The sequence below is a fragment of the Corylus avellana genome, chromosome 9, assembly GCF_965113065.1.
Source record: "Corylus avellana chromosome 9, dhCorAvel1.hap1.2, whole genome shotgun sequence".
In the NCBI taxonomy this organism is placed as follows: domain Eukaryota; kingdom Viridiplantae; phylum Streptophyta; class Magnoliopsida; order Fagales; family Betulaceae; genus Corylus; species Corylus avellana.
In genome coordinates, this window is record NC_142498.1 from 6,859,329 (window position 1) to 6,881,753 (window position 22,425).

Sequence of the window (22,425 nt, forward strand, 5' to 3'; positions counted from 1 at the left end):
TGGATGTAGGCTTGTTAAGCCGAACCACTTAAATCTTGGCGTCTTGTGTGGTTGTGTTTATTTTTCTATTCTGCACTTTTCTACTTCTTTGGTGATCTTGGATTTGCATTTGTCACAACAACTTGGATAGATGAAACATACCTCTAGCAATGTGATGTAATAAAAATCCTCCATATGCTAAGTGCAGTCCCATCTCTAATTGAACGGTATATATTTATTTCAGTTTGTAAAATCTTTTCAATAAGTTCCTTCTCACCCTTCATCTGTATAAAACACTCTCAATCAGAATTTAGTTCAGAAATCAAAATGGTGCAACTGGAAATATGAACTCATAAAATAAGATTTTCAGCAGTATATAAATTGTTGATGAAGAATATATATAGCTAATTTAGGCTATATATATAGATTCGGCTTCAATTTTGAGCCACTCTTTGCAAATGAATTTTTCAGATCGAACTATTAGATTGACAGTGGTTTAAAGTGACCTAAACATTAGTTCATATTAACATGAACTTATAATCACTCTTTCGACTCCACACATAAGTTAAAATGCACACATGCATCTTATAACCAGAACTTTGGGATTTACGTTGCCTCGTCCCTCCTCCTAATGGAAGTTGGCGAGAACATAAGATCTCAATCTTTTCTCATTCTTTCTAATTGCACAATTGATATGAAAGTAGCAGAGAATCAAGACCATGACTTCTGATATTATGCCCATTCATTTCAATCTAATAAGAAATGTGTTCTATTAGACTTTTATTTGGACATTCTCAGTTATAGAAGTGTGCTTTCTCTTTAGCCTTTCATTCCAACTGTGGCAAAAGCAACAGCAGTCACAACAAAATACTTTAGCCTTCAGCCACACGATCATAGTAGTCAAACTCTTTATTGGATCTCTAATAAATAAGGAACATACTACACTGCATTTGAAAACCATTTCAACTGGATGTCATCTTCGGGAAGCAGTACTTCCTTACTTTGTAAGAAAAACAAAACGAATGTTCAGATAAGGTGGCCGGTTCTCCGTTCAACCACCAACTCAACCAGCTTGTTCAACTAGCTTGCTCTTTGAAACATTATTACAAACAGAAAGTGTCGGATAATTGACGATAAGTGTACTGATTCGTGAGTTAGTAGTGTCTAATGAAATGTTGAGCACCTCGAGGCCGAGCCTCATCAAGAAAGGTTTGGGAGGACCCGAAGACACACTATTATTGCAAACTACTTCAAACCAGTGATTAAGGTAGCAAGCAGCTCCTATTCCAAAAGGGTATGGAATGCTAACATTTCCACAGCGTTCTTGACATGAACTATTAATTGCTAAATCCGCTGCTTGTACAAATATTGCATAAATGGAACACAATAACAAAATGATCTGGAATACCATTTGCACTTGCACCACCATCTCTCTCTCTCTATGATGATGATGGGATTGTGAAGCAGCTCTATATAAGCCCAAGCCCCGCCTTTTATAACGCCATTACCGTCCTTTTAAAAGTAGCCCAGAAGACAAGGGTCTGTACGTAACAAAACTCATTTCATTTTTGTCTCAATCTCGCCTCAAAGGATGAAAATCATGGTTTAACCAAAACATTAAAAAAATATCTCTTGAAAAAAATTGTCTTCGTCTTCTGTGCATGAACCTAGCAGCCAGTATTGATCTCTCCTAAATTACAGGGGAAAATGCTCCCATGTGGATTGTGGATGGTGCACAACTGACTTTTTGGGCGCCTCCAATTACTCTGCAAATTTACTCTATATATTTAATTAAAAAAATCACTTTATTTATTTATTTTTTTAATTGTGTTTTTAAATATCATATTTTAAAATCGTTATTTTTAAATTACACTTTTTAAAATCGCAAACCCAAACAAACTCTAAATCACCTACATCTAGCCTAATATTTTGTTATTCACTTTTACTATTCTATTTAAATATTATTTTCAATGATATCTTTATTCTTTCTATAATAATCATACCGTTGAAAATTTGTCTTTTTTTAGTGGTCATATTTTTTAAAATTTGTATCTTTTTTTTCCTTTTTCTTAACCGTCATATAGAAATAATGAAATAGAGAAAACAAAAAGATTGAGAGGTAAGAGAATGCTTCGTAATTTTTTTTTTTTTTTATTCTTTACTTTTACATTTGGTGAGTTGATCGATAGCATTGTTCACACTCACAAAATATTTCAACAATTTTGTGAGCCTAATACAGAGCATTTTGGACCAATTTGGCTAGGCAAAATAAACTTTTAGCTATTTTAGCTGACTTGATGAGAATGTTTTATATCCCCAATAGCAATTAGAACATTATTAGCAGTCTCACCAAATTTTACTCACCAAAATAATCAAAAGTAAACTTTTTTCTATTTTAACTACTCACTTTTTTAGAGCACTCCCAAAAGCTTCACTATTATAGCAATTAACTTTTACTATTCTATTTAAATTTTATTTTTCAAATATTTGTTTATTTTTCTTTAATTATTAAAAGATGAGAGAGAAACGAAAAACAGAAAGGGAAGGAGAGAAATTACTTTTTTATTTAATAGGTGAGTGAATAGTACTTATTAATGGTGAGTACTGTTCACTTACCATTTTTTTTCTCATTATAATGGCGAGACTGAAAATTGGAGTTTTTAGCCACTTTTACCAAATTGTCTCACCAAATATAACTAAAAAATTGTTTTGGTGAGAGTGCACCAAATTTACTAGCCAAAAATAGCTAAAAAAAAAAAAATCATATTTATTTAGCTATTCACTTTTTTCAAAACACCCATCAGCCTTTTAGCATTTTAGATATAAACTTTCATTATTCTATTTAAATTTTATTTTTCAAATATTTCTTTACTTTCTCTAACATTCATATTTTTGAATATTTTTCTTTTCCTAACCGTCATTGTTTTGAAAATTTTTGTTTTCTTGACAGTCATATTTTTTACTATTTATCTTATCCTAATGGTTATATTTTTTAAAATTTGTCTTTTCCTAACATTCTTATTTTTCAATATATATATATATATATATTCCCGACTGTTTCAATACAAATAACACAATTTCTCCTCAAATTTTCATTAAAATAGAGTATATGTGAAAAAAGAAATAAAAAATGGAAGAGGAGTTTTATTGATTTTTTATTGGTTTGTGAGTGAACAATCACTACAAAAAATTATTTTTTTTTTGACTGGGGGTTTTTGACGTGTCAATGGTATTGACACGTCAAAAACCTCTCTTGACGCGTTGTTTTTGACGTTCATCGACCGTCGAAAGGGTAGGTGTCAAAAAACTGGGTTTTTTGACGTGTCTACAGTGACACGTCAAAAAAATTTTGACGCGTCGAAAATGGCACGTCAAAAAAATATTTTTGACGTGTCGAAATGACACGTCAAAATATTTTTGACGTGCCGAAATGACACGTCAATAATATTTTTGACGTGTCAAAATGACACGTCAGAAAAGTTTTTGACGTGTCATTTTGACACGTCAAAAATATTATTGACGTGTCGAAATGACGCGTCAAAAATATTATTGACGTGTCATTTTGACGCGTCAAAAATATTCTTGACGTGCCATTTCGGCACGTCAAAAATGTTTTGACGTGTCAATCCGACACGTCAAAAAATTGTACGTGGGGGTTTTTGACGTGTCAGACAATTTGACACGTCAAAAATATTTTTTTTTTTTTTTTTTAAATAATTCCAATAATTACAATTCCTGATAAATCCTGATATTACAATAATTCCTTATATAACCAATAACCAATAATTTCAATATTTGTAATCTACATCCAACATCCAACATCCAATATATATTCAACATCTAATATATATCCAATATATAACCAATATCCAACAACCAATATATATCCAACACAACACAACCAATATATATCAAATATCCAACATCCAATATATATCCAACACAACACAACCAATATATATCCAACACAACACAACACAACACAACCAATATATATCCTATATCCAATATCCAACACAACCAATATATATCCAATATCCAATATCCAACACAACCAATATATATCCAATATATATCCAACACAACACAACCAATATATATCAAATATTCCTATATAATATATATCCAACACAACACAACCAATATATATCCTATATCCAATATCCAACACAACCAATATATATCAAATATTCCTATATAATATATATCCAACACAACACAACCAATATATATCCTATATCCAATATCCAACACAACCAATATATATCCAATATCCAACACAACCAATATATATCCAATATATATCCAACACAACACAACCAATATATATCAAATATTCCTATATAATATATATCCAACACAACACAACCAATATATATCCTATATCCAATATCCAACACAACACAACCAATATATATCCAATATCCAACATCCAATATATATCCAACACAACACAACCAATATATATCAAATATCCAACATCCAATATATATCCAACACAATATATATCGCATATCCAACATCCAATATATATCCAACACAACACAACCAATAATATATATATCCAACACAACTTCATTAAACAAGGTAATATATCCAATATATATATCCAACGGATATATCCAAGACAACACAACACAACTTCATTAATAATATGTATCCAATATCCAACAAACAAAATTTCAACACACACACTACATTTCAACACAACACATAACAAAACATATATATAAATGAAAAAAACGTTCTAACACAAGGCAAAACAAATATACAATAAAACATTTCTGGAGTATCTACTAGAAATTAGTTTCAATTAGTCTCAACAAGCATATACAAAACATTTCTGGAGTATCTAACAATATACAAAACAACAAACAGTGTTGACCAGCCCTATGGTGCTCTACTCAACACAATCATCCTCCAACTCCTAATTTGCATTACCTGCGAATTAATTGTGAACCAATAATAATCAATACAAAAATTAGAAATTATTCTATAATACGATGCAAATATACGTAAGTTTTAAAATGGACCGCTGTAACTAGGGGTTTGTAACAGTTATTCTAATAGTGAACAATTGTTAGAAAAACAAAATAAAATATAGAATTACCTCTCGGGGGCGCAGACCCAGACGTCGACCCGAACATTGCCTCGAGCTGGCGGAAACGAGCCTCAAAAATGTCATCTTTCTCTGCTATCTGGGCTTTTTGTGCTTCAATCTGCCTCGCCATCTCATCCATTGCACTTTTTTGTGCTGCCCGCTCCTCTTCAAGTTCTCTGATTCTATCTGTCATCTGTGAGAACGAGGAGCTCCAGGAATTTTGAGACCGTGTCTGGGACGGTGTATAGTATGAATGTATGCTGCCCCGCACCGGCAGCACATTCGCACCCAGCTGGCGGACCCTACCAGCATACTCCGGCTTATTTCCATGCGCCTGAGCATACGCGTCATTAGGTGTCCACCGTACCGTCCCTTCCGTCACGGTATCAGTATTTGCCGGGTCAGTGGCCGCCAATTCCTGCATCAGCTCCTGTACTTTAAAAAACAAGTTAGTATCTCGTATATATAAGGAACGTTAATATATATGCTTGAGTACTTACACATCTTTCTCTGACCACGTCATTCGGATAGCCACCTTCCTTGTATGTGTGAGTCTTGATGTAACTTTCCGCTCGAGTTGGAGGAGTGCCCCCCGCGTCTAAGGTCTGCATACAAAAAAAAACATAAGACGTGTTTTTGACTTAAACTACCGATTATATATGTATATAAGTACCTCTTGATGTGTCACTCTAGCATAGCTCATCGACCCAGTGCAGTGAGGCGTGTTGTTTTTTGCTCGCAATTCTTTCATCTTGGCAGCATACTCCTACATGTATATAAGTCTTAAAATGTCAGGCCTAACCCAATTAGAATTAATGAAACTACAATTAATTCCACTAGCCAATTGCTGAAAACACTCCTGACGTACCTGATTGTTCGGGTCGCACCATCTCGCCAACAAGACATTCAAGTCCACTGGGTCGTATCTCCTAACGGCATCTTCACCCATTCTCGCCTTCACTGAGTCTGGAGTATCACCCGCTTGAATTTTTAATGATTTTTTTACAGAGTGTCTCCAACTCTTCAGCTTTGTGCCCATATCTTTGAAGGCGTCCCTTTTAATCGCCTCAATATTGTATTCAGGCGGCATGTAGAACTGAGTCTGCATATATAAATCAAACAAATTACAAATATAATTGCACACTTTAATGTTTAAAATATTGAAATACATATGCTAAAATATGACCTTGAAATACATATGCTAAAAATGTAACCATACCATAAGGGTGTCCCATATATCTTCCTTCGCACGAGGATGTACATGCTCCCATTCATCCCGGAGCTTAACATAAGTCCCTGCCCTTATGACGTTCCCGGCCTCCCTTCTGAATTTCATCCCGCTAAACCCTACGGGCTGCCATGCTTTATTGTACTCGCAGACAATTTTTTGGCCAAGGGGGACCTCCCACTTCTTGTTCGATGGTGGGATGTCCACCACCTGAAATTGGGTGCTCCCGTCTCCCCTGGTACCTAACACATTAATAATTGCAAAATTTATTAATTTCAAATTTAATACTAACTACATAAATTTTATACATATTCAAACTGAGTTTTTTAAACATATATACTTACTTATTGTCCGGAGTTTTCGACCGCCCAACACTTCTGGAGGATCTTCGGCCTCCAAGTCACCTGAGCCATCATCCGCATGCTCCCCATAGTATTGTGTCTCGCTATCATCTGGCTGCGATGGCTCACTGTATGGTATACCCGTGTTCAACTCATGGGGAAAAATCATCTCTACCTCACCATGTCCACATACACCTAACTCGCTCATGGTAGGACATGGAGTGCCAAGATCATAGGGAACCGGCTGAGACCCTTCCCCATGCTCAGGGAGCAAGGGTCTATACCCCTGGTCGTCTATCTGTGGAGACCGTCGTCGTCTACTCTTCCCTCGCGTACTCATGTCAACCTGCAAAACACATAATATACTCAATTAATTATGTATATAATAGATAAAAAAATCACCAATATAACCAATCAATGTAGAAAGAAATAACATTAAATACGTCAAAATAAATGTGAACGATATATATTATTAAAGTTTTAAATTTTTTTAAATCACATACGGATCTAAGTCTTGTCGGATGTAGTCAATGTCATCCTGGGGATCCACTTCATTACTGCTAGTCATGCGGAGCGGCTCACACTCGTGGTAGCTGACACTTTCATCATCAGAACCTTCACCTTGTCCAACGTCGTATACGTTCCTAGGTTTAGTTCTTACAACACAAGCCCAATCAGGGTCCCTTTCATCTTGGACGTAAAAGACTTGGTCAACTTGTGACGTTAGCACATACGGCTCATCAGTAATTTCCTGGCCCCGGTGGACAAGGTTTTTGAAGCTGACAAGCAGTATGCCATACTCGTCAACTTTGTACCCCCTGTCCCTCGTGTTATCCGCCCAATCGCACTTGAACAAAACATACCTAGTCCTGTCGAAGTACTCCACCTCAATTATTTCCGTCAACTTCCCATAGTACGTTTCACCATCAACTGTTGGCACGCACACCCCGCTATTCTGGGTCCTTTTTCCAGCATCGCATGCAATAGTGCGAAACAGCTTTCCATTAATCACATATCTGTTATATCTAGTCGCTGTGGCCTTCGGCCCTCTACAATGCATTACCAGTTTGTGACCTAATTCCTTCCTTTGTCCGTCGTCCAATCGATCGACCTGTAAGCACATACGTAAAAATTGACCATAAGAAAGTTTCTTTAGTTGTTATGAATCAACAACTAAATATAATGGGTCAGTAACAGTTAAACGTCACGGTAGTCTTACGTAGTCACGGTACCAATCGGCGAATAGCGCATGATGTTGGGTTTCAAACTGATCCTCCGTCGTTCGCCCCCTACTGCATGAACGCCTAAGTGTATCCATGTGCACCCTACAATACAACGTTTCAATTATATTATAATTCACAACTAAGGGTTCAAGGTCATATTGAACTTGTATACACTACTAACACGACTTACGTCCGTAGTTGAAGGAACTCATCCGAGTTAAAAATAATGTATCGGTGAATTTGTGTCAATGTGACACGGTCGAGGATAACTCGTGTTCCCGCCCCCTTTGAACCATCTGGGTTTCTTACAGTCCTATTGTGAAATGTTGGTGCGTGGTCTAGATACCTTGAGCAGAACGCAACCAACTCCGTTGCTATGTAGCCCTCCGCAATGCATCCCTCAGGAGCCGCTTTATTGCGGACATTAGATTTGAACACCCCAAGACTTCTACATATGATCATAATTCATTCATTATAATTAGTGACGATTTAATATAAAATAAAAATTCATAAATATGAATATTAGTAAAGCTATTTTACCTCTCTGCCGGATACATCCACCTATATTGTACCGGTCCACCTAGTCGGCATTCACGGACAAGATGCACGACCAAGTGAACCATCACAGTAAAAAAGCTTGGGGGAAAGACCCTTTCCATCTGGCACAAAGTAACATAAATGTCACCCTCTAATCGGTCCATATCATCTCGTGTCAATGACGTTGAACATATGCCCCTGAAGAATGCAGAAATCCCGACAAGTGGTCTTACCACGTTTCCTGGCAATGATCCACGCAATGCAATAGGGAGAAGTTGTTGCATAATTACGTGACTATCATGGCTCTTCAACCCGAATATCGTACAATCACTAAGTCGTACACATCGAGAAATATTAGAGGCATATCCGTCCGGCACCCTTACATTTCGAAGCACTTTCAAAAACTGAGTTTTCTCTTCCTTAGACATCGTGTGACAAGCTGCGGGCATATATGTTTTACCATCCTCGCCTGTGTACGGATGAAGTGTATGTCTCAACCCCATTTCTTGCAAGTCTGTGCGGGCTTGGATGTTGTCCTTTGTTTTCTTTGGAATGTCTAGTATTGTACCAAGAATGTTGTCCATCACATTTTTCTCAATGTGCATGACATCAAGATTGTGCCGTAATAGATTATCTTTCCAATACGGCAACCTAAAGAAAACACTTTTCTTCTTCCACAACACGTTAGCAGTACTAGTATCGCCTTCTCTTTCTGTCGCCCCACTCTTCTTTCGTTTCTTGTCTTTTTTCTTTTTATCCGCCCTTGCCTTACCGGCATTCTCATCTCCATATGCCATATCTTGCAATTGTCTAAGAATTTCATCTCCACTTGGCACATCTGGGGCACATTCAAATTCTTGTTTGCCGTCAAATGTTGTTCTATTTCTCCTCCACGGATGATCAATAGGCAAGTATCGCCTGTGCCCCATATAACAAAATTTCCTGCCGTGCTTTAACCGCCTGGACCTCGTCGAGTACATACAGCAGGGACATGCCTTCTCACCCCTGTTAGGCCACCCAGACAAATCTGCGTATGCCGGGAAGTCATTAATTGTCCACATCAACTGGGCTCGTAGCACAAAATTCTTTTTTTTGGACACGTCAAATGTGCGAATACCTACAGTCCATAATTCTTGTAACTCCTCAATTAAGGGTTGTAGGTAGACATCTAGATCCATGCCAGGTGACTTTGGGCCCGGGATTATCAGCGATAGTATAAATGAAGTTTGTTTCATGCACGTCCAAGGAGGCAAGTTGTACGGTACAAGCATTACAGGCCAAGTGCTGTGGGAGGTGCTCATGTTTCCGAATGGATTAAATCCATCCGAGGTTAGTCCAAGCCTGACGTTCCTGCTGTCCGCCGAGAAGTCTGGATGCAAATTATCAAATGCCCTCCACGCTTCACCATCGGCCGGATGCCTCAATACACCGTCCTTAGTCCGGCCTTCTGCATGCCACCTCATGTAAGGAGCAGTATGCTCTGACATAAACAATCTCTGTAGCCGTGGTATAAGTGGAAACCACCGCAACACCTTCACCGGGCGTTTCTTACTCGATGAAATGGGTTGCCCATCCTCATCCAACTGAATTTCATCCTTCCACTTAGATACTCCACAAACAGCACATGTATCCAAATCCTTATTGTTCTTCCAAAATATCATACAATTATTAGGACACGCCGGTATCTTCTCATACCCGAGGCCCATGTCCCTTAGAAACTTTTTTGCCTCATATGTATTAACCGGCAAAGCTTCATCACTAGGAGGCAACAACTGATTGATGAACTCAAGAAAAGATGAAAATATTGTGTTACTAAGTCCGCCAACACACTTTAAATTGTACAGATGTACAGTAGCACTAAGCTTGCTATGTTTGGTCCCATCATGAAGTGGCTTCTCTGCCTTCTTAAGCAAGTTACTGTACTTTACTCTGTCACTGTCGTCGGCTTCTTCATTCACAGTTTCTTCATTCCCCTGCACCGCAACTTCAGGCTCACAATTGTCTTCCATGACATCGTGCATGCCGAATAGATCACGCAACATTGACCGCATGTTTTCACCCTGTGCTGCGCCTAAACCCTGATCCGTGTTCGTGGTAGACGACGTAGAGACTGCAACAGGATCCCGAACAGGCCTCTCCCCGTGATAATACCAAATTCTGTATGCAATCATTATTCCCTTACCCCCTGTCAAATGGTCAAATACCAAATCCGGCGAGTGGCGCTGCTTATTACGACACACCTTACAGGGGCAGTGAATTTTTCCATCAGGGATTGTGCAGTTCCTAACTGCAAAGTCCACGAATGATCTACACCCGTCTCTGTATTCCCTTGTACCCCTAGACTGTGTCATCCAACTCTTGTCCATAGCTTTAAGTACTGAGACCCTAACTGAATAAATTAAATAAATCTAAGTTAGTTACTTAGATGTTCTTTTATTTTTTGTGGTTCTTTAACTACATCGTTATAATTTTTTTATTTTCACTTTTAATAAACGAACACATAAATTGACTTTTAATTATAACATCTACATAATCTTAATGTGCAAAACCTAAGTAAATTACATATGGGCACCCTAAATAAACTACATATAGCTAGTTAGGTTAAATGTTGGTTTTCTTTTTTTCGTTTAATAAACCATTTATGCATTTGTATGGAAAGTGTAGATGAAATCCAATATCCAGCTTCAATTCAAATGTTCGTTGTTTTTTACTTTATACGTACGCATATTAGGAATGACATACTTAATTATTCTAAGTTTTGTAAATGTAAACATTCACATACGAATCATATATATAGATATGCCGTTGTTAATCAAAACCTACACAAAATATGGGTCTACATCTAAATGCAAAATTCTCCAGAAAAACATAATTTCAAACTACCAAGGTACGTAATTGTACATGCATGCATGGAAATACATTAAACAATATTCTCACCATATACAAACCAAACATGTCAAACTATTCAAATATATTACAAAACATATATCTTAAACAAATAAATTACTTACTTAACCTATAAAATTAATTTACATTGTAAATTACATTTTTTATATATAAATTAATTAATTATCTATTAAATAATTTAATTAATATATATATAATTAATCTATAAATATATAATCTGTATATATATATTTGCAGATTATGTATATATATATATATATATATAGATATAGATATTACGAAATATATAATCACATATATAATCAGATATATAAACCTATATATAATTTTCTGTGTATATATATATATATATGTATATAAACCCATATATATATATATATATATATATATATATATACCTGATTTTCGAGTAGGAGAACGAGTGAGAGCGTGAGAGAGCCTGCCGAACTCGAGGTTGTGGTCGCCGGAGGGAGTAACGGCGGTGACGTGCGCCGGCGAGAGAGAGAGAGCCACCGAGGGGGAGAAAACCACGTGAAAAATGCTGCAGAGGCGAGTTGAGGTTGGCTGGGTTGAAGGAGAAAAACGAAAATGGGTGTTGAGGGTTTCAGGCGGAGGCTTGAAATGGCTTGGGCGCTGTGAGAGAAAGAAATGGGAGAGAAGAAGATGCAGGGGATGACGTGGCAGGAGGGAAAAAAAAGAAGAAAGAAAGAAGATGCAGGAGACGACGTGCAGGGGAAGGCGCTGCAGAAAAAATGCGCGCCTTCCCGAGGGGCTTTTTGACGTGCCACTTGGCACGTCAAGCCCATATATCCCTTTTTTTAATTTTTAATAAATTTAATTATAATTATATAATAAAAACTTATTTCTACTAACATTTTATTTCTTTTATTATATAATGTTCTCATCTTATATAACATATTATTCATTCTCTCCAATTAGAATTAAATAGATAATAAATAAATAAACAAATTAATATTCTAGATGTATAGATATATAATGAAATGTATCAACTAACCGGCCGCATATGTTGTGTTTGTCGAGTTCCTATGAGGTTTGCAGGTCTTATAAAAATAAATGTATCGAATATGACCCATATATTTTTAGAAAAATAATATGGGTACCTATCATATTAATATCAATAGACTGATCAATTTAAGCATGCAGCATATATATATATATATATATATATATATATATATATATATATATATACCAACTTCATTTATACTAATATGATAAACTATATATAATTTTCCTACCCAATCAAAATTAATTTTCTATGCCAATTAACATTCAAGTGTTGTTTATTACATATTTGTTTATATCATAATTAAGATCATTTTCGATATATATATACATATACATATATATATATATATATATAAAATGAAAATTAATATGGTTTTTTGACGTGTCATGCTTGACACGTCAAAAGTTTTTGACGTGCCATGCATGACACGTCAAAAGTTTTTGACGTGCCAAACATGGCACGTCAAAAACTTATGATATATATATATATTCTTATTCTTATTTAAATTATTTTCATAATATTGTATTTATTTAAATGTTATTAAAATAGTATTTACTCTATCATATATATAAATATATATTTATTCTCTCCAATTAGAATTAATTAGATAATAAATAAATAAACAAATTAATATTCTAGATGTATAGATATATAATTAAATGTATCAACTAACCGGCCGCATATGTTGTGTTTGTCGAGTTCCTATGAGGTTTGCAGGTCTTATAAAAGGACATGGGTTTTTTTTTTTTATTCTCAAATTAATTTTAATTGGAGAGAATAAATATATATATATATATATATATATATATATATATGATAGAGTAAATACTATTTCAATAACATTTAAATAAATAAAATTTTATGAAAATAGTTTAAATAAGATAATATATATATATATATATTATATAGGGTTTTGACGTGCCATGTTTGGCACGTCAAAAACTTTTTGACGTGCCATGCATGGCACGTCAAAAGTTTTTGACGTGTCACAAATGACACGTCAAAAACCTATAACTAATAATTATATATATATTATCTTATTTAAATCATTATAAATGATATTCACAATTTAATTATATTAAAATTATATTAACTCTATCATATATTTAGTCTATCCAATTACAAATAATTAGAGAAAAAATAAATTAGTATTCTAGACGTATAGATAATTAGACGTATGAACTGACCGACAACATATGTTGCGTTGGCCGATCGAGTTCATGTGAGGTTTGCGGGTCTTATAAAATAAATGTATCGAGTATTTTTTATATATTATTGTTTATAAATAATATGGGTAGCTATCATATTAATATTACTAGACTGATTGATTTATGCATGCATGATACATATATATATATATATATATATATATATATAAGCATACATATATACTAAGTAATTTATACCAATATGATAAACTATAATTTGCCTATCGAATCAAAATTTAATTTTTTTGGCCAATTAACATTAATTTATTTTTTAATACATATTTTTTAATATCAAAATAAAAAATAGAGTTTTGGTATATATATATATATATATAAAAAATATAAAATTTATAGGTTTTTGACGTGTCATGCATGACACGTCAAAACTTTTTGACGTGCCATGCATGGCACGTCAAAAGTTTTTGACGTGTCACAAATGACACGTCAAAAACCTATAATTAATAATTATATATATATTATCTTATTTAAATCATTATAAATGATATTCACAATTTAATTATATTAAAATTATATTAACTCTATCATATATTTAGTCTATCCAATTACAAATAATTAGAGAAAAAATAAATTAGTATTCTAGACGTATAGATAATTAGACGTATGAACTGACCGACAACATATGTTGCGTTGGCCGATCGAGTTCATGTGAGGTTTGCGGGTCTTATAAAATAAATGTATCGAGTATTTTTTATATATTATTGTTTATAAATAATATGGGTAGCTATCATATTAATATTACTAGACTGATCGATTTATGCATACATGATACATATATATATATATATATATATATATATACCAACTTCATTTATACTAATATGATAAACTATATATAATTTTCCTATCCAATCAAAATTAATTTTCTATGCCAATTAACATTAAGTGTTGTTTATTACATATTTTTTTATATCATAATTAAAATTATGTTTGATATAATTAAAATTATTAATTATATAATTAAAATTATTAATATAATTTTTTGACGTGTCATGCTTGACACGTCAATAGTTTTTGACGTGCCATGCATGACACGTCAAAAGGTTTTTGACGTGCCAAACATGGCACGTCAAAAACTTATATAAAATATATATATATATATATTTATATAAGTTTTTATATATTATCTTATTTAAGCTATTTTCATAAAATTTTATTTATTTAAATGTTATTAAAATAGAATTTACTCTATCATATATATATATATATATATTTATTCTCTCCAATTAAAATTAATTAGAGAATATAAAAAAAAAAAAACTCATATATTCTAGATGTACAGATATATAATTAAATGTATCAACTAACCGGCCGCATATATTGTGTTTGTCGAGTTCATATAACTTTTGCAGGTCTTATAAAATAAATGCTTCGAGTATGTTTTATATATTTTTAGAAAAATAATATGTGTAGCTATCATATTAATATTAATAGACTGATCAATTTACGCATGCATACATATATACTAATGATAATGAACTATAATTTATACTAATGACAATAAATATTAATTTTTTATGCCAATTAACATTAATAGTTTGTTAATGCATATTTGTTTATATCAAAGTTATTGTTAATTTTTTTTTATATTAAAAAAAGTTTTTTGACGTGTGGAATTGACACGTCAAAAGTTTTTTGACGTGTCAAATTGACACGTCAAAAGTTTTTGACGTGTCAAATTGACACGTCAAAAGCTTTTGACGTGTCGATTTCACACGTCAAAAAACTTTTGACGTGTAGAAAAAGACACGTCAACAAAAATTTTTTTGACGTGCTTAAATAGACACGTCAAAAGTTTTTGACGTGGCAAACATAATTTACTGTTTGCCACGTCAAAAAACTCATATTTTTTTGTAGTGAATGCTAAGCAACTTTGTTTAGCACTGTTCACTCATAGCGCTTTTACATTGACTTAACAAAATAGCTAAAAGCAAACATTAATTGTAGCAAAAAAATGCTCCACATTAGGCTTAACATACTGGCTAAAGATTTGTTGAGCTGCTTCAGTTCTAAGCAAATTTATTGAGCATTGTAGCTTAACAATCTATAATTTATATGTTAAAAAATTAAATAATAAATATGATTCTCTTTCTTTTTCGGGAATAAGAAAAGTAGATAAAGAAAAAATAAAATAAAATAGAAGTGAATAGTTAAAATGTTGAGTCCGATGTATATATTTTGAAAAAGTTGTAGCTAAAATAGAAAAATATGTTTTTTAGCTAAATATGTGTTAAGTCAGATGTGACTGCTCTGAACCGAACCAAAATCATCAATTTAGTGAGTTTGATGGAGAAAATTTTTTGTTGTAGCATTTTACCTTACCATAAGTGTGGGGCTTCATTTTTTTAAAACAAAAAAAAATTAAAAATGGCAGATGGGGCGACCAACTGTGACTGTTTTATTTGGGCGTAACTATAGTAACACATGCCCACTAAAAACTACTCAGAATGAGCCTAGATGATGGAAACAGCAAATGTTGTTTCAAAACCAATTGAACCATAACATAACCCAACTCTATCAAAACATAAATAATTCTCAAGGCAAGTAGTTTAATCGGCTTTGCTATTAAATTTTTAGTGCGGTGCCTTCTAATTGATATTGTTTAAAAAGGCATAACATTTACTATAACCACACCAAAATTACTTTTTTTGTTAACTACTTTTCCGTCTTTTCCCCTTGGACTAGAGTGTGCGGTTTCATTTTCGAGTGATTTCCGCAGATTTTTTTGCAAGTTTGATAAACATAAAACAGCCAATTAAGTTTGACATATATAGGCCATTCATCCAATTTCAAGATTGAATTATATCAACTATCAAGATAGAGGTGATTCATCACACCCCCTAAAAGTCATTGCATTGACTGATGAAAACGTTTAAACTCCAAGTCTTCGTGAACATCGATCCTAAAAAAAAAAAAGAAAGAACGACCTCGTTTGGTAAAACTTTAGACGATTCCCTCTTCTTATCAAGATAGGAATCTTTTTTTTTTTTTTTAATTTCTTATTCATTATTAAATTTATTGGGTTCAACAATAAATTTAAAAAATAGATGAATGAAAAATAAATGCAAAGCAGGTCTCATCAAGGATTCAAGATGGGGGATTCTTTACTTTATATATTAACTCGGTGCCGTACGGATTCTTCCTTTTTCTTTGATTAATGGGATAAATGTAAAATTGGTCCTTGTGGTTAGTCTAATTTACAAATCACTCCCTGTGTTTTAAAAAATAATTTATAAGTTCCTAGGGTAGGCCAAAATAACATTTTACTCCCTGAACTCATTTTTCGTTAAATGACTTAATGAAAACTGTTACATTGCCACATCACACCCAATAAAAATAAGACATGTATTCTTTTTTATTTATACTTTTTTAAAAAATGACAAATAAGCTTTTTCACGTCATTTTGAGGCTCCAACACATACTCCACGTCAAATTAAATAAACCTAATCCTTCTATATCCCATGTGCCGCCGTAGTCTTCAACTTCCCCAACGATTCTTGCCGTCGTCTTCATCTTCCCCACCGATTCTTGTGTCCATCTCCAGTTGAGCTGTTGGGTTTTGTAGTACGACTGAAATCAAGGTGAAAGTAAAAAAGCTCTAAAGCAAGGTGGTTTACCATTGTGACGTTTCCGGCGATTTCAGTCGTACTACAAAGCCCAACAGCTCACCTGGAAATGGACGCAAGAATCGGTGGGAAGATGAAGACGACGGCATGAAGACGAAGATGAATACAATTGTTAGAAGCTAGTTTTGTTGAATGAAGGGAACACATGATGTGTGGACATGTTTACCTGGTTACTAAGAGATGTTGATCTACTTTGCATTAGACTTGGTTCTAAATTGGGTGAGTTTCAGATGGCGGTGGGAGTAAGAGTGCTTGCCAATTTTGTGTGACGATATATACAAGAAGAAAAAGAGAGAGCAAGTTCAAGTAATTATCATTGCCGTGTAAATGGGCTTTGGACGCCTACACTTAAGAAACTTCTGTTTTTAATTCAATATATTTATTTTTGGGAAAAATCCACTTCACCCCCCTGAAGTTTCAAGGGTTTTTCAATTTGAACCCCAAAATTTAAAAATTGGCAATGTACCCCCCTAATGTTTCAAAAATTTTCAATTTAAACCTTCTGTTAATAATTTTCGTTAAATTGGACGGAAATATCTAAAACTACATAATTACCCTCAGGCTTTTTTTAAAAAAATTTCTGTCCAATTTAACGGAAATTGTAACGGAAGGTTTAAATTGAAAATTTTTGAAACATTGGGGAGGTACATTGCCAATTTTTAAACTTTGGGATTCAAATTGAAAAACCCCTGAAACTTCAGGGGGGTAAAGTGGATTTTCCCCTTTATTATTTATGTTTTATTTTTGAAAAAATTAAAATTTTGTTGGAGTTCTGCTACAAGTACCGTACAATTTACTACAAGTCTTGTACAAATTAAATATTTTGTTGGAGTTTCATTAAATTTATGTACAATGATCGGTTGTTTGTGTACCCATAAAGATGGTAACTTACTTAGGATAATGAAATTGGGGTCTAATAATGGTTATGGTACCAAATAAAGCGATATAGCCTACAACATTACATTAAACAAATACTGATTCATACTGATTGAGAAGATAATAATGGTTGGGTCGTCTAAATATGAGTTTGACATTGTTGATGTTAGAACATCCTCCCATGGCTCGTACATTTATGCTCAAACATATTCAATCTCTTCACAGTTTGGCCGAAGGTTAGAAGCTTTTTGCAGCATTTGAACTGCCTTCAACTCTATTGCAACTTCTTTCATTGTAGGCCGTTTCGTCCCATTTAAGTTAACACATTTTCGCAAGGTGGTGACCGCAATGATATCTTCTTTCTTGCCTTCTTTCAAAAATTTCAAACCAATTGTTCTCTTCCAACAATCGAATGAAATATGTAGTCTAGGACTTCTTGTGTGTTTGTTGAAGAGATCACTTTTTTGTTTGTTGAAGAGATCACTTTTTTGCCAATTAACAGCTCAACAAACTTTTGCTACATTTTCCTTGTATATATGTGTATAGGTAATACATCACGTTAATTAATTTGGAAACACCACAAGTAGCACTTCAAATTACCTCCAATTAATTACCATAGCTAATTCATTTTGGGAGTGTTACATGTGCACCCCTTTTAATGGGGGAGGCTTCTGGTCCAAATTGATAGCATGAATTCCAATAAAATATCTCATTAATGACCATGAGTGTGGATAGTTTCCACTTGGGAATTGGATCCTCTCCCGTTCATTGCTAGGATTTCTAAAAAAGCCACAAATAGGACAGTCCCACTAACAAAAAAAATAATAAAATATTATTTCAGATTTAAAAAAAATAAATAAAAATAAATTAATTAATTAAAAAAAAAAAAGGGGTGGCCTGTCTTGGCCATAAGGGGTGACCGGACCACCCCATTTTAGTTGGGGGTGGCTGTCAAGCCACCCCCAATGGCTGGCCAGGGGTGGCTGTCAAGCCACCCCCAATGGTCGGCCATGGGGTGGTCCGGCCACCCCCAAGGGCCACCCCATTAATTTATTATTATTTAAAAAAAAAAAAAAAAAAAAATTAAGTTTGGCTATATGGGATGGCCGGCCACCCCTTAGTCTTTTTAAAATATTTTTTAATTTTTTTTAATTATTTTAGTTTTTAATTACTTTTAAAGTATAAATAATATTTTATTATTATTTATATTAATGGGGCAGATGTCCCATTTATAGTCTTAAGATCTCTCTAGAGATATCTTGGCCATTAACTGGTAATAATCCTATTCCTTCCACTTGGGAAATATCATTAATTTGCTTATCTTATAAATGTGGTTGTGATATGCGAGTCTAGTGCTAAGGTGATTATTCGATGTATCACCAACAACAAAATTATATCCTTGAACATGGAGCTTTCTACTATCTTATACTATCATTAGAATTGGATATGGTTAATCCATGTTCTTAAATGATTGTTGAAATTACAACGTAAACAGAAAATTATTTAGCCTATAAAATGGCATCAAACAAATACTAATTCATGCAAATTAAGAAGGTAATAATGGTTGGGTGTCTATAGATAAGGTTGGCATTGTTGATGATGGAACAACATCTCATGACTCGTACATTTCTGCTAGGACATATTCAAGCTCTTCATAATCTTGTTGAAGGGTATGAGCTTTTTGCAACACTTGAACTGCCTCCAACTCCTTTGCTACTTCTTTCATTGTAGGTCGTTTCTTCCCATTTAAGTACAAGCACCTTTTTTCAAAGTTCGCAACTGCAATGATCTCTTCTTTTTTACCTTCCTTCAAAACTCAACTATCAAGAACATCAAACAAATTGTTCTTCTCCATAGATTGAATGAAATATGTGGCTAAACTTCTGGATTCTTGCGTCCTTGCTAAAGAGATTGCTTTTTCGCCAATTAACAGCTCAGCAAGGACAACACCAAAACTATAAACAACACTCTTTTCTGTAAACTGACTTGACTGGAAATACTCAGGGTCCAAGTATCCAAAAGTGCCATACACTAGGGTGGTTAAGTAAGCTTGATCAACAGTAATGGATCTTGAAGTCCCAAAGTCAGCTACTTTAGCTCTGTATTTTTCATCTAAGAGTATGTTTGTAGACTTAATGTCCCGATGATAAATGGGCAAGGATGCTCCTGAGTGTAAGAAGAAAAGAACTCCTGCTACTTCAGTTGCAATTCGTAAGCGCATATCCAATGTTAGTGGAAACTCCTCAGTTTGGCCATTGACGTATTGGAAAAGAGTTCTGTTAGGAACGTATTCATAAACTAGTAGAGGAACTTCTATCTCCAAACAACAACCAATTAGCTTAACCACATTCCCGTGGTTAATTTGTAAAAGAATGACAACTTCATTAACAAATTCTCCAAGTTTTCCTTCATCAATTACCTTGGACTTTTTCACTGCAACGATTCTTTCATCTGCTAACATGCCCTTGTAAACAATGCCTTGTCCTCCCTGCCCAAGTATTCTATTTACACTAAAACGGTCAGTAGCCTTCTCCAAATCTTTTGAATTAAACAATTTAGTGTGCTCAACATTGGCTTCATGTGAAGTTAATTGTTGTCGTCAGTGGCGGAGCCACGTTTGCTCTTTGGGGGTGCCGTGAGATTTTAATTTTTTTTTTTCCTACCCACGGCACCCCAATTTGAGCCTAACGTGAGGTTTCAAACCTCTTTTGAAGGCAAAATGAAAATGGAAGACAAATATTCTTGGATATAAAGCACTGAGAAGAGGTTTTTAGTAATTTTCTCTAATAAAGTGACACAATTAGCAAAAAACTCTCCATCGCTACAAAAGGTTTCAAGTCATTTATTGGTTTCCAGGAAGAAGAACTCAACCCAATTAATTTTGCAGCAATTACTGGTCAGCTTTGAAACTTTTGACGCTTACTTAGCTTTGGATCTAAAAAATGCTTATAAATCATTTAAAATTGACGATATATGTATGATTACGGAGAAGTATTGTTCTCTTAGATTTTTCTAAGTATGACAAAATTAATTTGAGATATATGTGCTTGTTGATCCAACATTACAAAATTTGTCTTCCATTGCAGAATTATGCCAAGGATTGGCAAAGACAAAAAAATCAAAGACAAACTATCTTATTGATAGATTAATTCGTCTTATTTTGACTTTTTCAGTGTTTACAGCAACTACCAAACGACCATTTTCAGCAATAAAATTTGTTAAAACATGACTTTACAACAAAATGGAGGATGGTTTTTTTTGCAAATAATTTTGTTCTCTATATTGAAAGGGAAATTGCTGAGAGTTTCAATTTAGATTCAATACTTAATATTTTGTACTTCTAAGAGACCGTAAAGTGCAGTTCTAAACTTTTTTTTTTTTTGTATTTCTGTCTTTCTGATATAGTGCCGACATGTTATATTTCTAATATATCAATTTAAGTATACATTTATGAACATTTATAGATATTTTTTTGTGATGCATATATTGTGTGAATTATCAAATTTTTAGGGTGGAAAAAACTTTTTACGATGCCAAAATAATTTTGGCGCGCGGCACCCCCAATATAAACTATCTGGCTCCGCCACTGGTTGTCGTAACATTTGTTTGAAGAACTTGTTCTTCAGTTTAATCTTCCTCCTTTTCTTTACCCCTTTGTAGGACCACCATCCACCAACAAGTAGAATTAATAGCCCAAGGCCACTACTAATACCTGCTAAACACAATGTAATAGGAAAAGATTACTCATTGTAGTAAAAGGTTATAGCAATAGTGTTGAGAACGTTGAATTCAAGACTTATAGTAAAAGATTGGGATGTGAGCATGCACTTTAAGGTATAGGAGTATATCTTAGTGCCATAAGTTTTAGAAAATGTAACCATGTGGAGCCCATTTTGATCCCTTTAAATTTGTTCGAGAAATGTAATATAAATGTTTTTCTCAAAACATGCGTTTTAAAAGTTTTCTCCAAAATATAATATTAATTATCCTAAAAGAAAGTATATCCAAAACAAGTGGAACCAATTAAAACAAGCAAGGTGAAAGAAAATCAATCAAAACAATGTGGGACAAAATATGAGATTTCTTGTGTGCATGGGTGGTAGTTTTTGGAAAGAAAAATAAAACAGGAAGCTAAACACTCCTATCCAAATAATATAAACATACCTATAGGTGGGGTCAACTTCCCGACTGTGGGGTCAATTATGGTCAACCTAGCCGAAGGCTTGGTGGGGTCAACTTCCCGACTGTGACACAAGAATGACCCATTAGTATTTTCACAGTATATACTCTCAGATAATCCATTATTGAAACAAGGTGACTCTAGGCTCTCGCATTTGTTAATATCTGGCAT

At 33.9% G+C, this 22,425-nt stretch overlaps 1 pseudogene; it reads right to left on the reverse strand.

The window, feature by feature from the left end:
* Positions 1-18,274: 18,274 nt before the first annotated feature.
* On the reverse strand, positions 18,275-22,425 carry LOC132190847 (wall-associated receptor kinase-like 1; annotated as a pseudogene).